The sequence below is a fragment of the Crocodylus porosus genome, unplaced genomic scaffold (genome assembly GCF_001723895.1).
Source record: "Crocodylus porosus isolate Cpor-Errol unplaced genomic scaffold, CroPor_comp1, whole genome shotgun sequence".
Classification (NCBI taxonomy): Eukaryota; Metazoa; Chordata; order Crocodylia; family Crocodylidae; genus Crocodylus; species Crocodylus porosus.
In genome coordinates, this window is record NW_017728920.1 from 15,834,088 (window position 1) to 15,853,418 (window position 19,331).

At 41.8% G+C, this 19,331-nt stretch overlaps 1 long non-coding RNA gene across 1 annotated transcript in view; it reads right to left on the bottom strand.

Annotated features, from left to right (window-relative positions):
- The window catches only part of LOC109312533, a 23,772-nt gene extending 11,285 nt beyond the window's left edge, over positions 1–12,487 (bottom strand). Inside the window, exon 1 of the long non-coding RNA XR_002101837.1 lies at positions 12,357–12,487. This is a non-coding gene — a long non-coding RNA (uncharacterized LOC109312533). The remainder of the gene's footprint in view (positions 1–12,356) is intronic.
- Between the last annotated feature and the right edge of the window lie 6,844 nt (positions 12,488–19,331).

Below are 19,331 nucleotides of genomic sequence, written 5' to 3' on the forward strand. Positions count from 1 at the left end.
TTCTCAGTCTTCTCTTCTCCAAACTAAATAAGCCCAGTTCCCTCAGCCTCTCCTCAGAAGTAATGTACCCCAGCCCTCTAACCACTTTCATTGCTCTCTTCTGGATTCTCTCTAACTTGTCCATATCCTTTCTGTAACGGGAGACCCCAAAATGGACACAGTACTCCAAGTGTTGCATCACCAGTGCTAACAGAGGGGAATGATCTGGTGGCAACACTCCTACCAGTGCAACCCAGTATGTCATTAGCTTTTTTCACAACAAAGACACACTGTTGGCTCATTCAGTTTGTCCACTGTAACCCTCAGGTCCTTTTGTTCACAGCTGTTGCTTAGCCAGTCCGTCCCCAACCTGTACTGGTGCATGGAATTGTTCCTTCCTAAGTGCAGGACTTTGCACTTGTTGTTATGGAACCTTATTAGATTTCTTTTGACCCAATCCTCCAATTTGTCAAGGTCTCTCTGAATCCTAGCCCTGCACTCCTTCATATATACTACTTTTTCCCCCTTGCCCAGCTTGGCGTCATCTGTAAACTTGTTGAGTGTGTACTCCCTCTCACCTTCCAGGTCATATTGATGAGGATATTGAACAAAACTGGCCCCCCGGGCCGGCTCTTGGGGCACTCCACTTCAGAGCGGCTACCAACTAGATATCAAACCATTGACTGTTACCCTCAGAACATGGTGATCCAGCCAGTTCTCTATCTTACATCCTGTCTATTCATCCAACCTGTACTTCTTTAGCTTGCTTGCAAGAGTATTATGGGAGACTGCATCAAAAACCTCTCAAGTCAAGGTATATCACTTCCACTGGTCTCCCCACATCCACAGAGCCATTCCTCTTGCCATAGAAGACAATCATATTGGTCAGATGTAACATCTTTGTCTCCTTGATTCTAAAAACTGAATATTGGCTATTCTTCCTCCTCTTTTCAGTTTTCTCCTTTAATTTATCCTTTCTTGGAACTAAGAACTTTCATGCAAAAGTTTCATCCCAACTAGAATGTTCCCAGAAAGTTTTCATTTTAACAAATAGATGATGCCCAATACCAATGTTGTAGAATTTTCTGGTCAACTCAACTTCCTCCTGATTGGGTTTCCTAGGTTTTGCTGTAGAGTGTCACCAGGCTAGCTTGCAGAGGGCGAAGAGGGATTTTTGAAACTAATTTAGCTAGTTGCTTATAACTGAAAGAAAATGGGAATTAAGCTCTTTATTGTCTTCCATTTTTGAAAATGGGGCCTAAGGACCTTGGCAGTGTTTGAAACTTCTGCTTCTTGTAAAGTCACACCCCTTGCACACCTTTTAAAGTGTTTTTAATTAAATTAGTGAAGCTTTTTAAACTTGATCCTTTCAAAACTAGTTTGCATTGGATTCATATGTATCGCACTCCAACCAGCTAATTCCTCCAGGTTATGACGTTGGCTAGTAATAGAATATATATTGGGGTCCCTAAAAGTTTTTTTTGAGGAAAATTAAAAAACAAAACAACAAAAATAAAACCACTCTTCCTATATACAAAATGTACTTTTTCTGATTCTTGTATCACTTAATAGTATGATGGCAATAATTTATTGTTATTGACATTTGAAGTACTTTCTTGTTTAAAATCTATATTTTTGTAAAGATATTAAGAAGTGCTAATTGTTGCATACAGTGCCAGCAGAGTAAGGCTTGTGTTCTCAATTTAGTGCATTTGATTGATTGATTGATTAATTGACTTTAGGGGAACTGCTTTCAGAATAATTCCTCAGGAGAAGACCAGCATTTTTCCTGGTGGCAAAAAAGGCAGTATGATGTTTTTTCATTGTTCTCCAGGTGGCAATTAATATGTCTTAGAATTCTGACTGCAAATGAAAATGGAATTCGGGAGACTGAGCACTGCAACTACACCAGAGCAGGGTTGTGACTTTGTAGGCTGCATGAGTGTCCATTAGAAATATTTTGGAGCAACATCACTCCCTGAATTCCCATGGATGCTGCTTATTTCTCAGAATGGAAAATGTTCTATTTTTGGTCATGAATATTTTTTTCAGGGGAAAGGGCAGGGTGGAACTAAGCATGGCAAGAGTTCATGTATGTGTAGGGTTAAGTGTGTTGGGGATTGAGGGAGTCCTAGCAAATACATTTCAAGCTGATACATGAGGAAGTTTTTAAATATTTCAGTTTTAAAGCTAAGAAAATGTATTAATCAACTTGGATGATAATGGAGAAGCTGGCGCACAGATTTTGGAGGCAGATTTGTCTATGGGAAAATGCATCTATGACCAGGAAAGATCAAAACAAATGGATAAATAAACACATAAGCACATGTCTTAAGACCAAAAAATATACTATAGATCAAAGGGGAATCTTCCGGAATGCAAAGAAGACTCTAGTAAGCAAAAAAACCCAACAAAATGACAAATCCCAGGAGTCATTTCAAGCTGACAGCCTGTTACAGCCAGTCTCTCTTAGTCAGGAATCTGATTTTTGGTGTTTATTTTAGCTGAAGCTGGCAATAATGCAGTAAATGTTATAGTGTCTGATCAAACCAATTTTAATTAAGTCTTGGAAAAAGGGACATATGCTATAGAAACAATATTTTTGAGAGATGTATCATATATTATAAACTTTTTAAATAAGACATCTACATTTTACTACTCAGAAGAAAATCAAGATAGCCACTAAGGACATAATTGTTTCAGTGTACATGTAGGTCAATTTTATGCAAACATTTTACTAAATGTATACTTTTCATCTGTTCATTTTAGAGCTTGGCTTGACCAGTGAATTTTTACTTTTGAAGTTTGATCCATTTACATTTCCTTGTAAAGAGATTGTCTGAATAATATCAAGTCACCAAGAGGAAGGGTTAAAACAATAGCTAGGGAAGCTAGAACAGCTACCCTTTCCTTAAGCCTTTTTTTTTTTTTAATGAATTTCTGTTCCTGAAAATTGTTCCAAGTTGATTATTTTACTAGGCAGAGAAGTGCTGGGAAAACTCTCCTTCCCCGCCCCAATCCCCTTTCCCTAAATTCAGTTTAACTCTTCTTTTCCCTGATGTGGGAGACTACTGCCACAGGTAAGTAACTAACGATGGGTCTGGGAAGATGTAGAATGCAGAGCTTACAACAGCTACAGTTGTTTATAATGAGAGTTATGAGGCACCCTAGGTCAAATCTTGGCTCCATTTAAGTCCCTACCAAAGCTCCCACTATTTTCGGTGGAAGTAGGCTTTTTCCCTTTATGTTCAGATGGCAATATTGACAGCCCTAACAGCAAGGGAAGCCAAAGACCCAAGCTATGAACAAAGACTCTAGTGGAAAAGCTGCTAGGCTGATCCCGCTGAAGTGTGTGTGTGTACGCATGTGTACACACGCATGCACAAATGTGCTGGGAGAGGTGATGAGTGGAGACATTAAGATCCTATTCACCTCCAGCAGATTGTCTCATCCAAGGAAATGTTCTTGTTTTCAAGCCTGTCTTCCTCCATATTGAATAGCAGTGAGGTGCACTACTGTCCCTAAAGTTTTGATTATGCCAGCAAAATACAAGGTCAAACAGCCCATTTAAAAACAAAATTGGCCAAAAAACCCCTCCCAAGCCTTTGCAAACCCTTAATACAGAGAGCCTTAAGCTTATTTAACTGTGCCTAGTATTTTACAGATATCAACTTATTATCAGCAAGGATTAAACTGGCTTAAGTGTGCTTATGTAAAGGCTTGTAGTTTCATAGATTGTAAGGGGCTGGAAGGGAGCTTGCAGATCATTGGGTCCAGTCCCCCTACACTAGGCAGGAAAGACAACTGGGGTCGAGTGACCCCAGCAGGGTGACAGTCCAGTCTCGAAGATTTCTAGGATAAGTGATTTCCAGGGTACTTAACTAGGTCCTTCCTTAGCTTTACTTATTAGTTTATATTGGTGCACTTCTTTGATATAGACTATGCCAAAGGGAGTCAGGAAATGCATTTATGAAATGTATTAAAGAAATTAACCTTGTATTTCTTAAACAAAAAATGCAAATTTGGGGATCCTAAACACTTTTAACAAAGTTTTAGATGAGCAACCTGGTAAATATAGTCGTTAAGTGTCCTAAAAATGCTGTTTTAAAATCTTTCAGAAATACTTTGAAGTACTAGTAAAGCAGGAAGTTAATTAGAAATGCTTTGATAGCATTACAGCATGTTTTAACAGCTGGTTAAGAGCCAGTTTAAACAATAAGAGCTAATGTGGTTTGGGACATGCCTGTGAAAGTCTGCATTGTCCATACTGAAACATGCTACAGCGAGTTTGAGTTCATAATAGAGAACCTTCTGAAAAGGAAGGTGGCTAAATGTCATGTAACATTTAGACTACTACACATCTGCCTGCAAGACCCTTTTCAACATTATAGGGTCATAATTACATGTTTATCTGCATCTATTCTAAAGTCTTATTTTTAGCCATTTTTTATCCCTGGACTAAAACTGGGAAATACATACTTTTCTGGCAAAAGATTGAAGCCATAGCCAAAGGTGGATCCAGGAGAGGCCTAGTAGTGTAGCTGCATTCTCCTTTGATTCCTGCTATGGCAAAGGGAGGGAGATTCCAGTTCCCCATTGGGGCAGAAGGGGCATGGGGTGGGGAAGCTGTGAGGAATCTGGCACAGCTGCCCTGGGTGCTCTCTGACTCTGATACCTGGGCCTGTGCCAGTGGAGGGTAGTAGTGGGGAGTCAGGGAGCCACTGAGACCATGAAATTGGCACCAGGTTCAGTTGCAAATTCCAGGTATGGGAGAAAAGGGTGGCAGGGACAAATCAGTTTGCAGCCTCCCTAACCTCCCACTGCAGGATGGAGAAGGGACTGCTTCCTGTTCCTTCATTCACTGTACTTTTTCTTTGAGTTGCTCCTGTGTGCCCAAGGCTGGGGCTGTGCTCTGGCCCAAAGTGAGGTGTTTAGCCCCTGCTTCAGCAGGCTGTTTTCCAACTTCTGTCTGGCAGTGAAGGGCAGCATAGGGTCGCACCCCCTTTACTCCCCTTTTCAGAATGCTAGATCTGCCCATGGCTACGACACAATGTCTTCTTGTACTGAACCTCTTTGTACTGGGCTGCCTGCCTGCTCTTGCTGGTGTTTGGTGTGTGTATTAAATGCGAGTACAACGCTAAAGTTTCAATTGTGCAAAAGTCTAAAGCCACCCCTTGTGCATTACAATAAAGCTTTTCCTTCTAAGTTCACAATGCTGGGCAATGTGACAGTCTTTGTCATATAACATAATGAAAAGGGACTGCACCTCTTCCTATTACTGATTGCTCGTTGGTAGTATTTTGCATTATGGTATGCGTTGCTCTGGGAATCTTAAGTAAATTTAAACAGTCAGTCATTATGGTCTTTTGACATGGTCTCTGTCTCTTGGGTTATGTTAGTAAGTACTAAACATGGATCAGAGGGACCAATTTAGACAGGGTCAAAATAAAGCAGGTTTATTTTTTTCAAAACAAAAACTCTCATGTACTAGGATTACAAGTCTTCCAAACTAAAGGAAAACCCTACAGGCAAAATACTTCATCCTTTCAGGGTTTTACATATCATGTTTAAACTATTGATGTGTTTCTCTATACACCATTTACACGAACTTCAACTTGGTTAGTGTAATATCTACTTTCTTGAGTGAGTAGTCAGCTGAGGAAAGACTGTCAAGAAGCAGTTCAGTTTGTATGTAGTTGTAGCACTTTGGAATACCAAGTGAAGAACGAAACTAGCAGGGGAATGGAGAAAACACTATAGAAGTATTTGGGCCTTTTTTAAAAATTATGTACAAATTTACAAATTATGTACTGTCAGTATCCTTCATCAGTACTCCACTTTTAGCTTTTTATTAGATCCAATATGTATTTATATGTTTGGAAAAAAATCTAATTCCAGGCTTCATGACCATTTGTGGACAGAACCCCAAATTAGCAGGGATCTCTTGAAGTCAGAGGAGCTATGCTAATTTACAGCAGCAGAGGATGTGGCTTCTGGGCATTTGTAGCATCTCTTTAATAATATTTATTTTCAGGGGGGCTGTATAATTTCTGGAAGAAGGAACACTACTGGATCTAGCAAATTAAGCGAGACATTGGTCCTGAATAGTTTATCTAAAATCTGTCCTAACAAAACCAGAGACATGAGAAATGGAGTTGCGGCCTCTGTATTTTTTCTAGTTAAGTCCAGCTCTGATCATTGCACTCGACAATTCCATTTCTGCAGCAATCTGTTTTCTCCAGAAGGCTAAATCAGCCCCCCTTCTGCAACCCTTGGCCCCAAGCCTGTCTGACTTTTGCAATGAGTTTAGCAACATCTGCTTTGCCCATTAAAGTGACTTTCCTCTTACTGGCCCCGAGCCTGCATGCTTGCTGCAATTGATTAACAGCAATTTCCTTCCCAAAGTGGAGAGTTCACTGAACTCCAAACTGGATTGTAGTCCACAAATTATCCTGGAACGTGTGTGTGTGTACGGACACATGTATATTATATATAAACTAACTTTCTTCTCTCAAAATAATTTCAGTAACTTTTTTAGTCAACAGATGTCTTTCCTTCCATCTGCATGGATGCAACAGATTTTGTCTCAATCTTTAAATCCAGCTCTGGTTTTGCCTTGAGTGGCACACAACTTTTTGATATTCTTATGTTTTTCTTTCTGACTTAACTTTAATAGTTAAATAGTCACACTAAATGACTTTGCAGTTTTTGTTTTCATTTTTTTTTAGGGGAGGGAGATTACCTCTAAGGTTTTTTTCTGCACGGGGCATAGAAAATTCTTTTTAGAAACTTTGGAAGAAGTGATGAAAGACTTCTTTGGTTTTGTTTTTTTTTTAATCTGTAAATAATGTACCTAATTTTAAATGAGGATGAAGGTGGGCAAGTACCATGGTATTAATTAAATTTTTCCAACAGGTGCTTGTGAACTATCAAGTGGGATGATGCAGTACTAGAACTTGACTCTCTTGTGCAACTAGCATCTCCCTAGTCTGCTCCCTACAGGTGCTGTTCTCAGGAAGAACAGATGGTTTGTTTTAAAGGAGTGAAAAAATCATGAGTGTTCTTCATCATGTGATTTTTCTCAAAAGAATCCAAAGATCCCAATACAGACCAAGCTGCTGCAGCTATGACCCTGGCTCTTGCAGCTGTTAACATAATGTTAGGTGTGTGAAAATAACAGGAAGGTACTTGAAGTGACCAGATCTCGTAGTGAGGTACTGATTGCCTGGAATGGCTTGTCAAAGCATCTTCTGTATTTTGTATTCCATTAACCAGAAGCATCGTTTATTTTGGCTGACTTGGAAAATGTCACATGTATTACATCTTATAGGACTATTGTCCATATTTATATTCTAAAGCATTTTATTGTCATGTATATGGGAAATTAGCAGGATATTTAGTATATCCCATGTGTTTTAAGACTTCCCCCCCACCCTCTATTCTCACCCTCTGCCCTAGAAAAGTGTGCCATGTAAGAATTAATTAAATGCCAGTCTCTTTCCCTCCCCTGTGAAACCTGCTGACTTTTCAAATAATACCAACACAGTTTAGGAACAGCTCAGAAACTTAAAGACTCATTTTTTGTTTGTGACGAGAAAAATGTTAGAGAGGAAACACTGGACAAACTTCCTAATGACTTGCATTTGTGCTTTACAATCTATCAATCAAACACAATTTAACATTTCAGCCCCAAAATAAACAGCAGCAATAGAGCAATTAGCTTAGTCTACAGCGTAATGAAACAAGCCCACTCTGTTGCTGGTTCCCTCAGGAGCCTAGAATTTAGGATAGAAGCCAATTGCTTGACGAATTTGTGAGCTGTGAACAGGTGCAGTAAGAATAGTTTAAGGGGGTGTAGCTGTGGCTCATTCCTAAGTGGCTGCAGTCCTTGGGTGTCTGATCCACCCTTGCCATTCGAAACTCCTGAGAGGTTATTTCTTCTGTTCATGAGGAGGTAGAGCTGAGCCACAAGGCCCAAGGTGTAAGGTCAGTTGTGTGTGAGCTCATAAGCAGTGAATTAGATCATTTTGGAGGGAGCTTAGAGGCTTGTGAGAGGCTTTATTTTAGGTTCAGCTCTATGCCCTTCACATGATAGCTGCTGTTGTACTACTGGCCATGTACTGTTTACTTTCCTGCCTGTAAGTATCAAGTGTAAGTTAGTAGCTGTACTCCTAGAAAAGATTCAGTTGAAAGGACAAGTACCAACACTGTAAAGAATCAGAAAAACGAAGGTGTTCTCAGATGGTTAGATTCAGGAAGCATGACTCCCCAGACTCGCAAGAAATTCCTTGGACTCAGAGAAACTAAGGAGGAAATTTGCCAGCTTACAACTAATCAACAGATGTTGTGTTCTCTCCAGTTGGAGGCAAACGAGGATGGGTAGGCTGTGATCACTAGAGAAGCAGACCACTAACAATTGCATATGTTTTAGAAGCTCCCAATTGATAGTAAGTCTTTACTAGGGAGGAAATTTGAAAGATCTCTGAATCAGGATGAATGAAATATAGAGGTCTGGGAGATTCACAGGTAGTTGACTTTTTAACCCAACTTGTGAGAACATCTAAGCATGCTCCAAAGATCTTTAGTTGTCCAAGGAAGACAGATGATCATTCTATACTAAGAAGAATGGGAAAAAAAATTCTGCAGGGAACAGCAGAATAATGTGCTGACTTCCTACAACCAATACAGGAGATATAGCTAACTCTAAGACTGGCTAGGTTTTGCAGCTAGTGATGTACCTGGGCACTTTGCCCTGGATGGCAGCAGTGGTTCATGAGTCAGCATTGGTGTCTGCTGCTGGTAGCAGCCAGGCTAAGCCAGCAATGCAGCAGTTGTTATTTTTGAGTCCTCCCTCCCCATCCCAGTTCAGCACCCAGGGCTGGTAGTCCCTTCTTAGCTATATTACTGTATGCAAGTTGATGAATGAGGATCTTCTGGTAATGAAGCTTATTAGCATTAAAGACATTGCTTTACAAGATATCCCTCTCAGATTATAGGTTGTGTTAGGGAACTTGGAAGAGTGCTAAAGGAGCATAATATCTAAATGTGTCTTACAAAGTTATTTCTCATTTTGCAAGTGATGGAAGACAGAGATCCAGAACTATACCCCTCACTACAAAAGAAATCTAAGATGCAGGGTTTTAGTCATCTGGGACATTGTTCAACGTTCTGTGGGGGAGAAGGTACTTTATGCTCTGGGTTTGGGAGAACCCTGTCTTCTAGGTGGCAGGCTACTAGAGTCATGGGTATTAAACTTCTCCAGAAGATGGGGAAGTGGCTAGCTGTGGGCATTGTTTGCCACAAAATCCAGGACGCTGTGGGCCTGGTTGACATGGCCAATGATGCTAGATGTGCAAGGGAAGGCTGTGCAACCCAACCCTTGATTGCCTGGCCTGCTACCATTTGCATGGTTTTGCCACAGCAGGCAACTGCCTGGTCTGCAGCCACTTTCCTCACTGTTACCACTGCTGCAAGATAAGCCCTTTGCCCCAGACCACATATGTCCCTTCACCTGCTTTATATCAGGTCTAAGAGTCTGGGTAATAAGCAACTGGAATCTCTTGTTTATGAGCAATCTACCTAGTATTACTGAAATCTGGTGGGTTGATTCCCAGGACTGGTATAGTAGAAACAATAGTTATAACCTAGTTAGGAAGGGCAGTGTAGGTAAAAAGGAGGGGAAGTAGACAGTGCTCTATGACAAAAGTGGCATTACTTTTTTCCAAGTTACTGAGAACTTGGGTATGATTTATGAATAATTGTCCTAAAATTTAAGTGCAAGATGAGGTATTAGATGGTGTCTGCTATAGCCCTCAAAAGATTGCTTAGGGCAACTTCAACTTTCTTAACATGTATGCCTACTACATGGGGTGGGGGTTAATGGTGACCTTGATTTGAGTGTTATCTGCTGAAGGTCTAGGGATGCAGTATCAAAATATCCTAAATATTACAGATCTGTTAAAGTGTTGTATCTACCCTAAGGGAAATTCTGCAGTAGGTTCCACTTTATTTAGCAAGTGGATGTCTGTCACAGAATAAAAATTTAGCAGGAGCTTTCATTTCGATGATCTCCCGAGGTCCCTTCCAGCCCTGATGTCTATGAAATCTATGAAATTTTAGAGATTGTGACTTAGCTTTGTGCACATACTGCATAAATACAGTCCTGTAATATGTACACTTGGAGCTTTCAAAGGCATATTACAAAACTGAAAACACATGTTAACTCAATCAGTTGAGGGACTTTAAGCAGAAAAATGATGAATGATGATCAGTGATTGTTTAGCAACATTTTAGTAGATACCCAGTCAAGAGAGAAGGTTGCCTTAGTTAGGAAACCAACCTGGGTTTGTGGGGAAGTGGTGACATCTATTAAAAAAGCAAACAAGCTGTATATAGAAAATAGATGATGCTGATAGCAATGAACTTGGGTTAGGAGGTAGGCAGTGCTGATAACTGATGGGGGGAATAAAAAGGTTGTAATAAATCTGAGACCAGAAAATCCAGGTCAGTATTTATAACTAAACATAAATCCAGACTTCTAGTAATTGCTACATAGGTAAAGACTAGAAGTATTAAAAACAATCTTTTCTATATTTTGGAAAAATTCAAATGATGTAGTCCTAACACAGGATTATGGAACATCTGCCACTTCAATGATAACTTAAAAGGATGGTAGACAAAGCTTGGTAGATGCTTTTAAATCACTAAGCCCAGAGATTCTGCATTTGAGAGCTTTAGAAGACCTGGCTAGGGAGCTCTTGAAGCTGTTAGCTCTTGGAATACCAAGGAAGTTACAGAGAACCTGAAAGAGAACTAATATTTTATCAGTAATTAGAAAGTGTAAAAGGGGCAATCCTGTTACTATAACTATACGTTTGTCATCCTGATAACAATTCCTTGCAAAATAGTGAAGTTGCTGCAATAGGCCTCAACAAAGAATTAAAATATGGTAATATAATTACTGCTAGTCAGCAAGGGTTTATGGAGAATAGATGCTGGTGAACAGAATAAAAACTAGCTAACTAACACTCGTTAAGCATGAGTCATCCTTGAATGCATTTTTCCATCAGAGTCCTGTACCATTCTCTTGACCCCTCTTTTTCTCTGTCTCTTTCTCTCTCTGGTGGTGTAGAAGAAATACATAACATCAGCACTAAAAGCCTGAAAATGACAAAGATTGTGCAAGTGAAAAATAAAGAAGGGATCTCTCTCTCTCTCTCTGGTGGTATAAAAGAACTCTATAACATCAACAGTGAAAGTCTGAAAATGACAAAGATTGTGCAAGTGAAAAATAAAGAAGGGATCTCTCTCTCTCTCTCTGGTGGTATAAAAGAACTCTATAACATCAACAGTGAAAGTCTGAAAATGACAAAGATTGTGCAAGTGAAAAATAAAGAAGGGATCTCTCTCTCTCTCTCTGGTGGTATAAAAGAACTCTATAACATCAACAGTGAAAGTCTGAAAATGACAAAGATTGTGCAAGTGAAAAATAAAGAAGGGATCTCTCTCTCTCTCTCTGGTGGTATAAAAGAACTCTATAACATCAACAGTGAAAGTCTGAAAATGACAAAGATTGTGCAAGTGAGGAATAAAAAATGGATACTGATGCAGAATAGTTTGGCTCACTTGAGTAAGCGGAACCCAAGCAGACTGTCCATTTTAATGAAGCCTAATATAAGTTGTATGTCTAGCAATGAAGGAAAAGCAGGGAGGAACTGTGCATGATAAGCAGCAGTTGAAAAAGACTTGGGAAGAGGAAGTCTTAATGTAAATGTAAGCTCACAGTGTAATATTGTGGTCAATTCTGTATGGACACTTACATAGAGGGAAATCCTGAGAAGGAGTTGTGAGGTTATATTAACTCTTGTGTTTGGAATTGAGTTAATATCATCTTGAGATCTGTGTTCTGGGAGTGAGGACTTGTGGAAGGTTATGTCCAGTTCTTGTGCTCACCCCTCTGAAGGAGTGAAGTCACCAGAAAAATGTTGAAAAATGAAAGAGGCTTCAGCCAGGAACTATAAGACTAATTAAAGGACTGAAAAGCATGCTTTGCAGGAAGTGTCTCTAAGGGGTCAATCTGTTTTAGCTTGAGATGTTGCCCTAAGAACCAGGTGGTATCTGGTTCTGCCAAACAGAGAGAGAGCAAGCAGCAGGATTGATTATTGCCTTAGCGTGCTTCAGTTTTCTCCAAATGAGAATCTATTTATTCCCCTGAGCTGGGGACCTATTCATTTTGCCCAACCCAGTTAACATTTTAATATATCAGTTTTATTGGGCATTATAATGTATTAACTTAAAGCAAGCATATATATATAATCTTAGCAATTTCAGTAATCTTAGCAAGATACAGTCTTAGCAAGTAAGGAACTGTATATTACCAGTCCTAATGATACATGACTCAGGAGCTGGCCAGGCTTCCAGAGAGGGCAAGTTTCCTTGAAGGGAGCAGAGAAATCTTCAGTTTTCAGGCATTGCTGGGGTGAGGGGAAAGGAAGGGGAAGAGGGTATGGGAAGGAAAAGGGGGGAGAGAAAGAGAGGGGTAGGGTTTTAAAAGGTGGGTAATATTTATAGTCCTGTAGTCATGTAGCTACCAGTTAGGCCAATTTTCTGTTTTTCATCAACAGCTTGGGGTATGTCTTCACTTTATCATTGTTTTTCTCTTTGTCTTGATACTAGGAGCCATTTGCTTCAGATACAGATGGAATGTGCCATAACAAACCCTTTTATCCATAACAAGCATTTTTATTATTAGACTCTTGCAGAAAAACAAGCTGCATCAGACCCTTTTTTCTGTAGGGAGCAGGTTATACAATAGCATAACTCCATGAATGCACTTTTAGCCTACTTATGTCAAGGCTGCTCTAGGCCTTACAGGCCTAAGGGATCATTTCAGCATCAAGGAGCTGAACTGTCTCTACAGACAGTGAGAATGTTAAGGGGTAAGTTGATCACTGTCTATACCTGCACTGAGTACAAAACTTTGGTAACTGGTACATCTGTGGTAACTAGCCAAAACAGAGGGATAACTTATGTTAGACTACAACATAAAATTTAGGGCCCCAATCTCTAAGACCTGGTAGCCATTTATACTTAGTAACAATGAATGTTAGGGCTGTGCGAAACTTCAGGTGCAGATTCAATTTGGAGGAGAGTCAGCCTGTTTCAGCAGAAAAATCTTTGAATCTGAATTGAATTGGGAGACCAGTAAAAAGGTCTGAATTGATTGGAAAAGATTCGGAGAGACTCAGAGATTTGGGCAGTTTCTGCTTGCTGCCGCAAGGAGCTGGACCCAGGACTCCATGCTGGTAAGTAGGGGAGGGGACCACGGGGGGACCCCTGCCAGGCTCCATCCTCTGCCTGCTCCCCCAGCCCCCGAGAGCCTCCCAATCCCCACCCACTCTCCCAGCCCCATCAATGGCTGCCTTGCCCGGCCCCGTCAGGGGCTTGTGGCAGAGCCTCCCATGCAATGCAGGGCAGTGGAGGGCAGCAGTGATCACTCCCCATGCCTGGCAGGAGCTGGTGAGTGCAGGGATTTTTTTTTTTTTTTTAAAGACCCAGGAGCTGGGGCAGGTGGAGCAGCCATGGGGGCGCTGGAAGACCCGGTGGGGGATGGGGCCTGTTTGATTTGGAGATTCAACTAATTTGGCAGTGGCCAAATCTCTAAATCAAATTTGGCGAATCTATTCAAGACAGTGATTTGAATCACTGAATTGAATCACGGTCCCCCAAACTGGCCAAATCCAAAGCAAATACTAGCCACTTCTCACAGGCCTACTGAATATCAAGTCCCAGCAATTTGTATTGGTGGATACTGCTGTACAAGGTGTCAGGAATAATAGAAGTAAACATTTGTTTTATTTTTTTATTTGTATTTATTTAATAGACATGAACTGAATGAATCAACTGGTTCAGGTTGGCTGATTTTTAAAATGTTATGAAACGAGCCCCATCTCTTGTAGAATGGAAGAGTCTTCATCCTCAGGGCTGAGACTTTACCCATTTTGAACCTTTTCTTTAGTGAGAAGAGAGGGTGGGGTTTAGTTGCTTGAACTCTAACTTGCAACACAAATTGAAGCCAAGCATTTGAGGTTTCTGGTTTGGAGTGAGATTCTGGTAATGTTTTCCATTCCTGCAGCACTCTGCAAATATAAACTAGTCTGTCAAATATGCTGAGGAGAGAAATATTATTGCTTTTCATTTTATGTAGCGAGAACTAACTGGACATGTCTATGTTGCTTCTGTGTTGGCCCACCCATTCACTCCTGGTCCATGCTTTTCAAAATCTGGAAACAAGGGGATGTAGCAAATTAATCACACCAAGCACATGCCAATAAGCAGTGGAGTTTAAGGGCCTCATTCCCAAGATTTGATGCCTGTGGCATATCAAGGGTACACTTTATGGCAGTGTTCCTGGTATCCCTTTGTGATGGTGTACATGTGCCTGCTAAATTTAAGTCACTTGCCTAAAACCTTATGATGACCAGGGGATCTGGGTTTTCCATGTCCAACAGAAAAATGGGAAAAACCATGGGTTTCCCATTTTTATAAAAGAAAAAGTGAATTTTCCCATTGAGCAGAGAAACCAGCAGTTTTCCCACTTTTGCAAAGAGCTCCACAGGCTGGCATGGTTCCAGGCTGCAAGAGCTGATTGCAAAAAGGGCAGGAAACCCCCAGCCCTGGGTTGGGGTGAGGTGGGGTTGCACAGTGGGAAGGGTAAGGCCTGAGGTTTTTAGTCAGTTCCAAGGCTTACCTCAGGCTCACTTTTTATCCTGGAGCCTGTAAGGTTAGGTAAGTGGGGCTTGCAAGGGGGTGGGGTATTGCAGGGCAGGGCTGGAGCCTGAGCTGTCTTGGGGGGAAACTGGATGCGGGGAGCTAGCTGGGGGCTGACAGAGTGGGGGAGGTGTTGGTGAAAGACATGGCTGGTAGCACATAGAGACTGTAAGCAGCATTTTTGTCCTGACCGGGTTTGGTGCCTCCATGTGCGGCTTTCCTGAAGGGCCAATAGCACTGCTCTGGTTCTATGTGCTGTTGACTGTGCGGGCACTCCTGCGGGGAGCTGGCTAGGGGCTCAGGGAATGGGGAGATATTGGGGAAGATGTGGAGTAGCCTCCTGGTCGCAGGTCAATAGCATTGCTCATGGTCCATGTGCAGCCAGTTGGGCACTCCATGTCTTTCACTCTCAGGGGGCAGGGGGGAACTGTACTCCCAGATCTGTGCATGGGACAGGCTGCAGGCTTGAGCTGCTGCCCTGCTTCCCTCCTGTGGGGCCTCTGCAGCCCCGTAGGCATGACCCAGTACAGCTGGGAACAGCAGGGTCGCACAGGGATCTCCTCAACTCCCCCACCACTGCCCTGGCAATGCATCTCCTGAATCTGCCATTGCTTTGAGGGGTGCAGCTCTGTGCCACTTCCCTCAATGCAGCCCTGTGAGCAGAAGGCACATCACTAGTGTATTACTGGGTGAGCAGTGGCTAGATTCCCATGTGGCTCCTCTGTCTCCAGCCATGCTGGGTCTTGGGGGGGGGGAAGCAGGGTATAGTCAGCCTGAGGCTGCTCATGGCTGGGGGCTTGTAGGGGGGGGGGGGGGAGTGAGGGGCACCATCAGGGCTGGGGCGGCATTTAATTTTAATTGTAGATTTTGTGGGTTTTACCAGAGAAATTGAGATTTTTATATCGGAGAATTTGCAATGTTTTTTATCAGGGAAAACCAGGATCCCTGATGGTGTGTTAAACATTAAATCTTGATTTCAGATTCAGGCGGTCCTACTCTGTTGCTCAGTCTGCTTCATCATGTTATCTTTCCTGGTCCCCAATTTTGAAGGTTACAAATAGTCATGTTCTAAGATTGGTCATGTACTTAACGTGATAGTCTCTCAACACCTTTTTTGCATTAATCAAATAGCATATTTCTGCATTGCTTTTTTGGACTGTAACCCGGGTGGTACTCCAAGAGGTACTCCCTCTCCAATTGAAGGGATCAAAGCAGGTGCACAAGCACTGTGGGAAGTGTAGGGACTCTCCTCCCCCTATAGAGCAGTCAGACCACCAATGGAGACTTAACCATATACTTTTTAATACTGGGAACATAACAGGCATAAATCAGAGGGTATAGTGGACACTACAATGCCCCAAGGGGGCAGGATTCAACTAAGGTTAGACACTTAGTCATTGACAAAAACCAAGGTTAACAAAATATAAAAACACAAACAGCAAAACAAACAATGTGGGTTGGTGAAATATAAAAAAGGCACAAAATGTCAAATTACAAGGAAATATAAGGCCTTGGTTCCACGAGGGAGAAACACAATGGCCCCTTTCCAGTGCAAGACCATTTGTTTCTTGTTAGCTCACTCACCCCAAGTCACCTCAGCTGGGACTTGAACCCAGACCAGGAGTGAATGGGTGGAAGGCAGGAAAGCTGCCACACAGCCACCACTGGGGGCACTGCTCTACCCTGCTAGGGGTCTTGACCTTCCTGGAGCCCCGGCCTCATGTTGAGCTGCCTGGCCTCTGATTGGAGGAGCTGGAAGCAGAGCTGGGAACCTCTCCTTGCTGGAGCGGGGGAGCCTCTCCTGCTGGCTGCAGCCTCTCTCAGGGGATCCTGGAGCCCAGTGGGAAGCCTCTCCTGCTGGCTGCATGCTGCACTGCTGAGGGTCCCACTGCCTGCAGGTCCTGCTCTTTCAGGCTCTTCTGGGGCAACTGCTCCTACCCTGCTGGCTCAGCTCTTGCCAGCTCTGTGAAGCTCCTTCCTTGTTGTCCCTCACTGGTCTCTCCTGAGTCAGCCCATGATGTCCCTTTTATCCCCCTCCAGGTGACCCAAGGAGCCAATCAGGGGACACAGGGGGGAAGTCTCTGGGGCCTGATTGGTGTGGAGAGGGAATCCCAAGTCCTTCAATCATCTTTTGCCCTTTCAAAACCCCTGGGCCAGGTCACAGCTTGTCACAGGGCCAGGTCACAGCTTGTCACAGGACCATCAGTGATCATCAGTATCTCTATATTACACTCTACTGTTTATTAACCTAGTCCTTTAAATTAAGGCCCCTTATCCCATGACTTGTTTTTTAAAGTGACAGTGTTCATTAAAGCCTTGAACCCTAAGTCTCCCAGTAGTTGCACGTTTCCTACACAATCGTTGCTGGGAATTTCAGTTTAAACATGTCCAAATCAGCAGTTTGTTCTTACTTTCAAACTCTGATTTTTAATAATTTTGGCAAGGGATCATCTTGGAGAGAGAGAGAGAAATGCTCCACCAAATGTATATGTAAATAATAAGTTGGATATAAATAAAGAGAGAATTGAATCCAGGAGGAGAAGATGATCCAAAATCTGGATAATCCTGTTGAAATCCCCGTGAGCTACAGCCACAGCAATAGGCAGCTGTGGACCAAAACAACAACCTGGGAAGAGGCCAAACAGATGCTACTCCTAGAAAAATACACACTAGTATTTAACATCTGTTAGTGGTCTCAGCATCTTGCTCTGATTTTAAAGCAGACATAGAATAGGGGAGAGGAGGAGGACAGTAGAATCCACAAGTACCAGGTTATGCTTAGAGAGATGCTTAGAGTTCTTAATAAGTAAATATAAAACCTAAGCTTTCAATTCAATTTATTAACAGTGCAGTCAAAATTTTAGGTAATGTAGGCAGAAGTTCCAGTTAAGTAGAAAAAAAATTGGACAGACATTGGCCTAGCTGAGAATGAAGCAAAAATATGATGACTGTGTCCCTCCCTATTGGGGAAATGTTATTAATTCATGTTGAACATTGTTACACTTATAGTAGTTGCATATTAGAAAAATTTTACATGACGTTCAATATGAATTAATACCCAGTTTTGAACTATAATAGTCTAATATTATTTATAAGCACAGCTATCTTTGTTCATACTAGAGGCAAAATCACATTGGTTAAAGTCTAGAGGTTGGGTTTTTGCCATTGGATTTTGCCTGTTGTCATCCATGGGAAAGGTTGAAGCCTATCTATAAAATGTGCTAAACCCAAACACCTTTGTTAAGCACTTTGAGATTCTCAGGTGACAGATGCAAAATGAACTCCAAGGCTGCAGACAAAAGTGCAGCTCCCCATTGTAACTGAGAATGCTTTGTGGGAAGCATTCTGAGTTTCACCAATCCCCTGGACCAAACAGAAGTTCACTGTTCATTTCAGGGGAAGGCAAATCTAGGTGCTGGTTGGGAGCCTGTAGCAGGTTTCCCTTAGCAATGTTCACTCCTCCCTCTGAGTCTGCAAAGTTTTCAGAATGGGAGGGGTGAAAGGGAACAGAGGGAGCTTGTTCTCAGAGTTCTCCAGCCAACACTGGAGGGTGGGGTGGGTGTTTTGGAGCCCCCCCCCGCTTGGGGGGGAGGGTCCAATACACCCACCCTAACCTCCAGCATCAGCATCAGCCAGACTTAACTCTCTCCACACCCTTCCCCCATCCCATTCTGAAAACAGCTTGAGGCTAGCTGGCAGACAGCACAGACAGACATTACAAAATAAATGTTTTGCAATGAGGGTTCAGATTTCACCTGATTAGCCATGTCTGAAGCTGTGCACTTGTGTTTGATGATGGCTATAAACTGCTTTCTGTGGCCAGATCGGGCAAAAATTGTCACTTCTGTCTGTACCCCAAATGTTCCTATTACTGGTAGGCAGCTGATTCTGAGTTTGTTTTAAATATTTTCTGTTCCGTTGTTATTGCCTTTACAGGTGGATGGATGTGTTGGGTATAATTGTTTCTGGTCCTTTGTCTTCAGTGGTCTAACTTAGTTCCTTGTTTTATGGAAAGTTTTTGCTTTTATTTTATATTTTCCCTTTATATTTGGTAGAAGTTCAGGCTAGGAAAAAATGGTGATTTTGATTCCTGTGGTTAGCTGGGTCAGGGAAGATTAAAAATGTTCTATCTGAGATGCTCCTGATGATGATTCCTCAGGTTTTAGTTTTGTTTCCTGCTCAAAGATGCCAATCTTTAAAAGTATTTCAGTAGTAAAGATCTGTCAGTTACTTACCCAGATTTAATGACAGGAAAAGAGTTGAACTGTGCAAATAAATCTTCAAAGACAACAACTTGTTTGTTTGCAATTTTGATAAGGGAGGTGAAAATAGGATGGATAGGAAACAAAAGTATGAATGAGGAATGATCAACATTCCAGACGGAGAAGAAATGGAGTATGTAGCATTTGTTCATTTAGGACTAAAATAGGTGTTTATAAAGTGACAGTCACTACAGTATCATTAATAAGTATGGGGTTGGTTGCAATATCTATTTTCCCATCTTAAAAAGATGATGAATAGTAAATTAGCCAAAACATTTACTCAGGTCGGGTGTATTGTGAAGAGCTTACTGAAAAGGCTCC